Below are 9,811 nucleotides of genomic sequence, written 5' to 3'. Positions count from 1 at the left end.
TGAGAACAGTTTTCCCTAGAAGATCAAGACTTGTGCTGTTAAATAACATGAAATTCTGTTAATAGTTAGAGGTAAACTTCAAACACCAAACCATACCCACATTCAGGGGGTCGGAAATGTTGCTATTCATATCAGAAATACATTTTCTACCATCCTGGTCACAGTTAGTGCAGAATTTGGAAGGAAACAGTTGTGAAGTCTGATTTACTTGGTTTACGACTGAAGCCTAGAACTGAGGAATGCTTTGAAGCACAATTCTTAATGGAAAAGGGATCATCCAAAAAAAAGAGGGCTGTACATTGTGTTATCAGATGTTGTCCTCCATTCTCACACATCATCAGGGTGATTCTCAGCTCATGGAGAAAGTAGCGGAGGTGCAGACAACAAAACAAAGGAAAGCTAGGTTAAAATACGAAGCTCTGTAAATGTTTAAATCTTGAAGATGTTCACTACTGAAAAGGCCAGAGTCAAGATGTACCTGTGCAGAAGATGCTGCCTCACTGCTAGCCTACTAACAGCAGGGCTCTACACTAAATGAGAGGTGATGACCACTACCATGTAGAGGATATATGGACAGGAGGCAATACAGTGATGGCGGCCTCTCACTGCAGCTTTTGCCTATTGCTGAGTTAGCTGTTGATTAGAAAAAAGTAGATGTAAAAGAAGTAGGAAAGGAATCAGGGAGATGTAGGAAGACAGAGCATTGAGAGAAAAAAGGGAAAAATAACGGGTATTTATGAAAAGCGTAAGGAAGGAAAACAAAGACGTCCAAGACATGCAAGAGAGTAAGTTGCATCAAGATAAGGTAAGTAAGGGGAAAGAAAAAAATGCTGAAAAAACAGTCAGACTTGTGAATCTTCAGATGAAGACATAGTATATTCCCTGTAGCCAAATCCACAACCGAAGCCTGAGGGCACAACGGGAGAGACTGACTGACATCCTGATGAAACAAAGGACTTTGTAAAGAAGTAATGCCAGAAAAGCAATGACGAGAGAAGTGATAAGAATTTCTGGAAGACTCTTATATAAACTTTTATTTAATGCAACGATCCAAAAAAATGAAGGTTAAACCACTGTTTCCACATCTACTGGTTCAACTCATCTCTAGTGCCACCACAATGCGTTTTTCTGTTTCACTTTATTTCTGGTACTCAGCCCCTGTACTGTACTACATTCTGCATAATGTGTCTCCAGCAAATCTAATATCCTCTGCACATGACAGGGCGAGTGAGAGACAATCTTAGAGCTTATTATATCCCAGGGCTAATTAGGATTTTCCTCATTTTACCAGCATGAGGCCCAAAGTGTCATTTAAATGCTAAGTGATCTAGCTAAATGAAAAAAGCTCTGTCAAAAAGAAAAGGCCACTTCAGTGCAAGAGGACATGGGACTTGCCCTTTAAAATGTTTGATTAAAACCTGTATTGTTTATTCAATCTGTGATTTATTTATGTTTCGAATAAATATCCGTTACTTATTTAGGGATTTATAAATGTATCTTTAAATGATGCACTTATTTGACGTTTTCAATTTCTTAATTTAAATAATTTAGGGATTGATTAATATTTCATTTGTAAATTATTTGCACAATTCTTCTTTTTATTTCCCATTAAAATATCAATTAATGAAATATTTAATTATTTAGTCTGCCTATTTATGGATTTATACATTCATTTTGAGAATAATTAATGATTTCTTTCTGCTCAGTTTAATATTCATTAATGACATGAGTACAATGTTTACTTTCTTTTATTGTTTGACAGTGAAGATGAGAATGGAGTTAAATATAGCATGATATCAAGGCAGAGACACTAGTTTACTGGTCTAATTAATATTCACAACCTATCTCTACAACCTGCAACTGAGATGAGCATTATAATATATTACAATGTCATTTAAATGTCTGAGAGATCAATTTAACAGTTGTATCTTACTGTACTTCACCATTTATTCCTTATTCACAGCTATTAAAGTGGTCAGATTAAAATGAAAACTGATCTGAGGCGATCACCTGCTCCATTCTCTGGAGAAGTGTCATCATTCTGTTCACAGTAGTGCTTGCAGCGAGACGTCCCTTTTTAAATTTTAATCTTTTTTGAATATAGACAGCAGAAATCACATTAACCAGAATTCATGCAGAAAAGCAAAAAACAGTCTCTTCTGCTCCTCCTGCTGCTGCTCTCAGTGGTTTTACCCAGTGACAGCATCTGTTGGCTGTTTTGAATTGATCATGTAGTGTGCAGAGATAAAAGGTTTGATTAAAAATTAATTAACAAGTCTAAACACTTTGTTGACTATGCGGAATCAAAGGTAGAACTGCTATAAATACATCACTGAGATCTGACAAAAAACACTGAGGTTTCATGGTATATAAACTACATCTGCAGCCACGGCACCAACAGGACACTCTGTCACATCTGTTTTCAGTTAAGCCAAAGTTGCATCATTTTGCTGTAATGCAATTGTGAGTTCAAACCGACGTGGGAATGACATTACCATGAAAAACATGAATGTTTCTTACAATAAATGTTGACACGATGTGAACAACCCAACTCAAGCAAGTACCAAATCTTCAAGTGTCGGTATACACTATTGTGAATAAATTCATGAAAAGTTACATAAACTAAAACAAAACACAATGTAACGTTTGCCTTAAATGAGTTAAAACATGCACAGACACTGGTTAGCCTTTAAATGCTTTGGGCTGCACAGGCACAGCATTTTTCATTTGTGGTGATTCATGACTGAATTGTTGCTTTAGCCAAAACCACAGACTACCACACACACAAGTGCACACAAGACTTTTCCATTGCCCACCCAGGACCAGAAGCAAAGGGTGACATCTGTAGGAATAAAGACATAACCAGAAAATAATATTAATCCGAAGGGACAGGAGACCTTCACTTTCATGTTCGAGGGCCTTGATGTAGAAACGGGCTCTCGCCCTGCAAGCAGTTAGCTCCACAACTTCAAGACCGGACCCCAGCGCAGTTTCACATGCTTGAGTAATTGTTGCATACCAGACTTATGCAGAGGCACATATCGGATCTGTGGCTGGGAGAGGCCAGGCCTGAGCCAAATCCTGCCCAGTTACCATGGAGCTGCTGCATAATATTATGGAGACATATGTCAGGGAGGCCTTGTATTGTTATGTAGTCCTTGTGAGAAAAAAAAAAACTGCAAGTAAGTGGCCACAATATTTATTTTCAGCAACGAGGTGCAACAATCACTGAAAAACCTTGTTGTCGTGTATGCGGTCAAACACTCAACAAGCCAGTAGGTTACAATGCAATGCAATATAAGTGTAAACACCACTATAAAGATATATGATACTCTTAAAGGAACTTGTTTTTGCAAAGGCACATGCAAAAACACATGTATCTCTTACTCTACTTGACTCTTTTTCAACATGCCAGTTTCTCTGTTTTCATTGGTTACCGTTGAACCAATTGATGGTGACTTTGTAATGTCTGATGTACTTATGCAGTAACAAACACAGTGTGTGTTAGTTCACGGTGTTCTTGGGGTTTCCACTAGATGTCAGCGCAGCGCTGGTTGTTGCACCTTTTTAACACTATTTGAACTTCGGAGTTGTAGATTTCTGATCAGTGTCTTTACATATTTGCATTATGCAAGCAAACCATGTTGAAGGGATTTAAACATATACATTTATAAAGTATGCCAGGGTGCATTTTGGGAAAATGAAACACAATATTTGTTTCAAACATGGAGTTTTTGGTCTCAGTATGATATTCAGTCTACGCTTCAACCAGGCGCATTGTCTAACATGCATGCTGTAAATGTCTTTTAACTGAAAGGACAGATAATGATACAAAACACCTTTGCAGAATTGTCCAAGACTTGATTGTGTTGTGTTTGAGGCTGCTGACGATTCAAAGAAAAGTCTTGAAGTTATTGATGATGAGTTATACAGACAAGGTACAAAAATAGTAAACACCTTTCCTCAACATGTCTGGCTCCTGACTGAGCTCCACTTACAAACTCTGGTGTCCTGTGTGTTTTGTCATGACACACTTGAGGTGGAATTTCCCCAAAACCAGCTTCAGGTTACCACCGTGGCTTTTTTTTTTTTTTTTTGCCAAAAAGAAATCTTACTCTGCCATCATTAAACATCTCTGTTTCCTAGGTGCACGGCAATCTCATTTTTCATGAATCCACAGAGGATGTGTTTCCCCTTCGGTCCGATCCCCCTTTGTCTTATCTTACTGCCCGGGCTGCCAAAGAATTTGCAGATGCATCCCTGAATAGCAGCGCATGGCTTTGATTCTTGCAGAAATGTGAATGGTGCACAGTTACGCCACTTAGGAGTGGTTTTGAGCAGCAAGTGGAAAGGAGGAGGAGGAGGAGAAGGAGGGGGATCCTCGCTGTTGTGGTTCGGTCAGCCTTCCGAGTCTGTGCTTCATTAAATTGAGGTCATGCTCAAAAGCGAGGAGGAGGAGGAGAAGGAGGTCCACTGTAAGAAGTGAATCAGGGGGCAAACTGAGGCCCAAATGAATCACAGGAGGAGGAAGGGGAGAGGAGGTTATGGGGAAATAATTCTTCGATTACTGGGCTCTGGTGAGAGTGACAGGGCCACTGAGCTACTGAGAAGAGGGATCCAACAAAAGGAAATGAGTCAGTGGATGGAAATGATCTGATGCTGGTTAATCGGAGGTGCTGAAATGTACCTTCTAACAACAAAACGCAGAAACACATGTTCTGTGAGATCCTCTATTGTCCTCGAAGGGTTGCTTTTTTGTGCCATTTGTGCTCCTGTACAAAATGAGTGTATTTCCACATCAATTTTCAATTTCCCCCGTTTCTTTTTGGCTGTTGGGTCGTGGGCGGGGCTTATCGATGAGCTCAGATGCGTGAGGTGTAGAGACTCACTCGGGGTTTGAGTTGTGACTGACTTGCTGTTGGATGGAGATAAAGCCTTACACATACGTAATCTCACATTTTCCTCATTCTAACAACTATTTATTATTCATGCAATTATCCAATCAGACAATGATGTCACTGCAGTGCAATGCATAAAATCCTGGAGATACAGAGGGAGGAACTTCAGTCTATGTTCACAACAAACACTAGACTGTGGAATAAAAATGTGATCCAGGTGACTCTGGCTGTAAGACAGAATGGTTTAAGTGTTTCTGAAAAAGCTGATCTCTGGAGGTTTCATGCAGGATGGAGCCAAAAAAGAGAGAAACATCTAGTACTGTAAGCAGCAGCTCTGTGGAGGAAGAGAGGTCAGAGTCAATCCATCTCTTGTTGGTCAGCCTGTTCCTTCTTTTATGGCCACAGGTTACCATCAGTGACCAACAGCCCATTGCCATAATCCCTGTAGGTTTGTTACCTTTAATAGGTCGGTGCAGGCTATTTTTAGAATGGCGGAGCAGAGCTGCGAGCTGCTCAGAGCTACTATGAGATAATAACGGAACGTTACGAGACAGAGTTGTTTTCGAGGTAAATTCATGCAAAACCGCTGATGCACGTTCCCGTCCGGGCAGTTTTTCAGCAAGCAGTCTCTGCATTTGCCTCTAAAACAACTCTGTCTCGTACCGTTGTGTTATTATCTCATAGCGTGGTGAATGTGCAGGTCACAACTTGTCCGCAAGAGCGTTTTGGATTTGTTAGATTGTGTATTTGATGAGTTTGATGAGGGAAACCAAGAAATTCCATGAGCCTCCGTAGCGTAGCTCTGAGCAGCTTGCGGCTCTGCTCTGCTGATCTAAAAATAGCTTGCAGCAACAATTAAAGGTAACGAACCTACTGCTATGACTATAGGTATTATGGCAAAATGTTGAACTATCCCTTTAATGCACTGTGTCACAAAGCTAAAGTCAGGGAGAACAGGAGATGTGATCCAGTCATGTCGAGCCATGAATGTTCAGGTTCAGGTCTCGTCACTCCATTTTGGTAAATCCACACAGTTAACACACAAATGCAGACTCAGACGCAGGCGGGAATGAAAAATGAATATTTTACTACAGAGAATACAGGAAAACACTGGGGAATGCAGAGGAAGCAGCATGAACAAAGATGAACCAACAAAGAGCAAAGGGAAAACACTGAGGTATAACACACCAGGGAGAAACAAGACACGGGTGGGGCAATCAATCACAGGTGAGACACATGAGGTAAGCAGAGGAGGGCGAGCACAGGAAGACAAGACATGGAGCTTCAAAATAAAACAGGGAACAGTTGACAAACCATATGGCACAAATGCCCATTAATGCATTCAGTGACACAAAGTCTCACATGATGACAAACAGCGTATGTCCTCGTTACAAAGTGAGATAAGTTAAAAATAAAAACTTTCCTCACAAACAGAACCTGGAGGACAGAATACCACCCTGTAGGTGAAGCTGGTGTAAAGCTTCATTGACGTTGCTGTGCAGCATGATGCCAGTTTACGTCCGCTAAGAGAACTACGAGTGAGCTCTATCAGCCAGAGTTTGTGCGTTTCTCTCTGGCTCTCCACTCAGTCTCACACAAAGACCTCTGGAAAGACATTTTAAACTCAAACCAGCGCATACCTCAAATTCCACAAATCCTCCCTCTAGTGTGTGTAGCCTCAGTGCTTTCACACACATACACCTTGCAGCCGCCCACACCGAGCAGAGGCAGGATGCAGTGGTCAGTTCTCACTGTGGAAACCAGCGACCACACGGGATCCAATTACTGCAGTAGGCACAGCATCATATTCATTCACAGATTCACACTTGTCATGTTTCAGTCCATTCCTCTTTGAACCATTTCATTTTGACAATTATAGTTATATAATGGACTGTACCTATACTGTATGTCACTTTTCGCGTTGTATGAACCACAAGCACTTTACACTGGTAGCCCCTTTTACACACACTCATACAGCACCTCCTAGACATATAGCACCTTTTTTCCCCATACATACACCAATGATAGCTAAATTAAAGGAGACATATGATGCCCCTTTTCCACAAATTAAAATAGTTCCCAGGTGTCTTAAAGACATGTCTGTGACATTTTGGTCCAAATACCTCAAGGATCAAACATCACAGCTCTTTTCATCCTCTCAAAACAGCCCTGTTCAGAACGGCTGGTTTCAGTTCCTGTCCCTTTAAATGCAAATGAACCGCTGCTTGCCCCGCCCCACCCCTTCTACTGGCACCAGGTACAGTAGGGGTGGTATTATGCAAATTTGAAAACTAATTATATCATTGTCAAACAACTGAGGGAAAAGATCGTGAAACCACGTGGATTTCGACCTAGGGAGTCTAAAAATTACAGATTTTTTTGTCAATTCTCACATTTTGGGGTCCGGAAGGCAAGACAAACACCCAAATATATGTTGAAGAGCCTTCAAAAAGTTATACTTCCATAATATGTCCCCTTTAAAATCTTGTTCACATGTGAATTGGAGAAGTCCAGAATGGAACTGACCTTTCAATTAGTGGATGACAAACTCTAAACCCAGAAACTCCTGCAGATGAATACCATGGTTTGTCATACTGGACATGGAAGGTGTTCTTCAAACTGTAAACTGTTACTGTTTGATTTCTATGGAGGAAAAAAATGACATGAAATTACACTGTCAAAGATGGTGGATGGTGGAGATACTTGTAGAAACACTGCCTACCCACTGACGCAATGGATCCACCCAGCAACATCAACCCTCAAGATCAGAAGGATGGACATTGAGAAAGCTCTTTAGTCAATGAAAGGACATTGAAGATGTTCAATGCATTGTTGCATTTTGCATATGTGTATGAAAAACCAAGATGCTTTTATTTGCACTCAGCAAGCAGGGCTGATAATAGAGTAACTGTCTGACTGCTGGTTCTCCTGGACGTGTTAATATCCCAAACACAACACATAAGTCGTCATAATTGTGATTTTCTAATGGCACTGAAACATCACCACCAACACAGATGTCCCTGCCTTCTTGCTGTTCTCGGCTACACGTAGCTACATATTGTACTGGGCCATTTCAGACTGGCACGATCCAGAATCCATCTGACCACCATGTCCACACCATTCCCTTGTGGGAATTAGATTTGTGTGCTAATGCAACTACCAGACAGCTTTATGAAGTTTTTCCGGGTTTTTACCAGCACTCTGTGAGCTGCGCATCTTTAATGGGAAAGACAGGAGCGTAATACACAGCAACACTGAGCGCATTAGCCAATGACCACCAGCGATACACAGCGTCATCACACTGCCCCCTGGTGGAGATCAAACAATCAGTGGTCAGGTGCACAGGTGTTTTACAGGTCGGGCATAAAGACGCTCAGACAGGCAAATCATTTCACGTACATGCATGTAATACAAAGAGGAGAGCACAGGAAGTATCAAGGAAAACTGCATCTTTGAATGACTCACTTGCAGAGTGTGTGTGTGTGTGTGTTCTTCCTAACATTTCCATCAATTCTCAAACCAAGAGAAATATATACAGTATAATTTTAATTATGGTGTGTTTCATTTGTTGTATCCCATATGTGCAAATTTGGTCAGAGGTTCAAAATGTACTTTTATCACATATCAATTAAACCACTTTACGGACCTGTTTTCACACCTTGGTTGGGTTGGTTGGGTTGTTGGGCTGTTTACATCCCTCAAAGCTGCAATTTTTTTCCACAGACAGCGTCAGATGGCTACTCAAATATGCACCGAGAAGTTTATTTACTACAAGTAAGCCGACATGTTTGTAAAACTAGATCTAATTCAATGCAAGAAAAAAAAAGAAAGCGCAAGACCCAAGTTGCCGTGCTCGGTGTGTTCACGTGCAGTCGGAAGCTCCCGTTTGTGTCATAAACACAGGAATATCTATCAACTCTTGACTTGCTTGAAGTAAACATTTTTTTTCCGCAGACAGCGTAAGCAGCCTAAGCAGCGGAACTTGCATCCGCTCCCATTCATCGCTGCGTGGCGATGCGGGGACAGACACAACTACCGCAAAACAGGAGCAATTAAACTGAAAATCTTCAGATTCCTTCTTTTAGACCTAAAATGTTAGGAAAATACAGCCCTAAGTTGAATTTGCCCAGAATTGTCCTTTAATTGGATGTTTAGATCTTAAAATGTAAAGCTTTCTTTAATCTGTTTGTTTAATGATTATAATCACAAGGTCTTTTATTTTGAAGAGGACATGACCTCTGGAACTGTGAGAACGAGTGACAACTGAAGGTATCCAAACCATGACAACGGTGGTGAAGACAACAAGTCCCATGATGCTATGTCATAATATTAAACAGCATAGAAAATCAAAAACTGACAGGTTTATTTTATGGATGCCATACATTTTATTGTGCTGAATAAAACACAGTGAATATCTATAAAGACTTTGTTTAGCAAGCAAGCAAAATTTGTAGTGAACTCAAAAGATAGTAATATTAGGTGGATAGAGAAAGCAATAAAAGTTAGACACTGTAGAAGACATTTGAAATGATACAGAAGGAGCAAGGCAGAGGGAGAGCTGGGAGGTCTCTCCAGCTGCCTCGCGGCTAACTACATAACATTGCATAAGGTAAGAAAAATTCCTTTTCAAAGGGTAAATGTCCAGTCTTACCTAATGGTGACTGAGAGGCAGAGAAAAACAGTCTTACAAAATTTATCCCCCACAAAAATAAACTATATATATATAAAAATTTTAAGATGTTCTCCGTCAGCTCTCAGACACCGCTTTTTTTTTTTTAAACAGTATTTAAGTTTGAAAACGAGGTAAAAATAGGCCTTTTCTGGAGGTAGTAATGTGTATTTGATTGTACTAGAACATGATATCATGAAGAGAAAAGATCAACTTCATTAAGACTCCCAGAGCTGAAAGCTCG

This window comes from Trachurus japonicus, chromosome 23, assembly GCF_045865225.1.
Source record: "Trachurus japonicus isolate A0001 chromosome 23, Traja_1.0".
Classification (NCBI taxonomy): domain Eukaryota; kingdom Metazoa; phylum Chordata; class Actinopteri; order Carangiformes; family Carangidae; genus Trachurus; species Trachurus japonicus.
Note: the sequence above shows the minus strand (reverse complement) of the source record.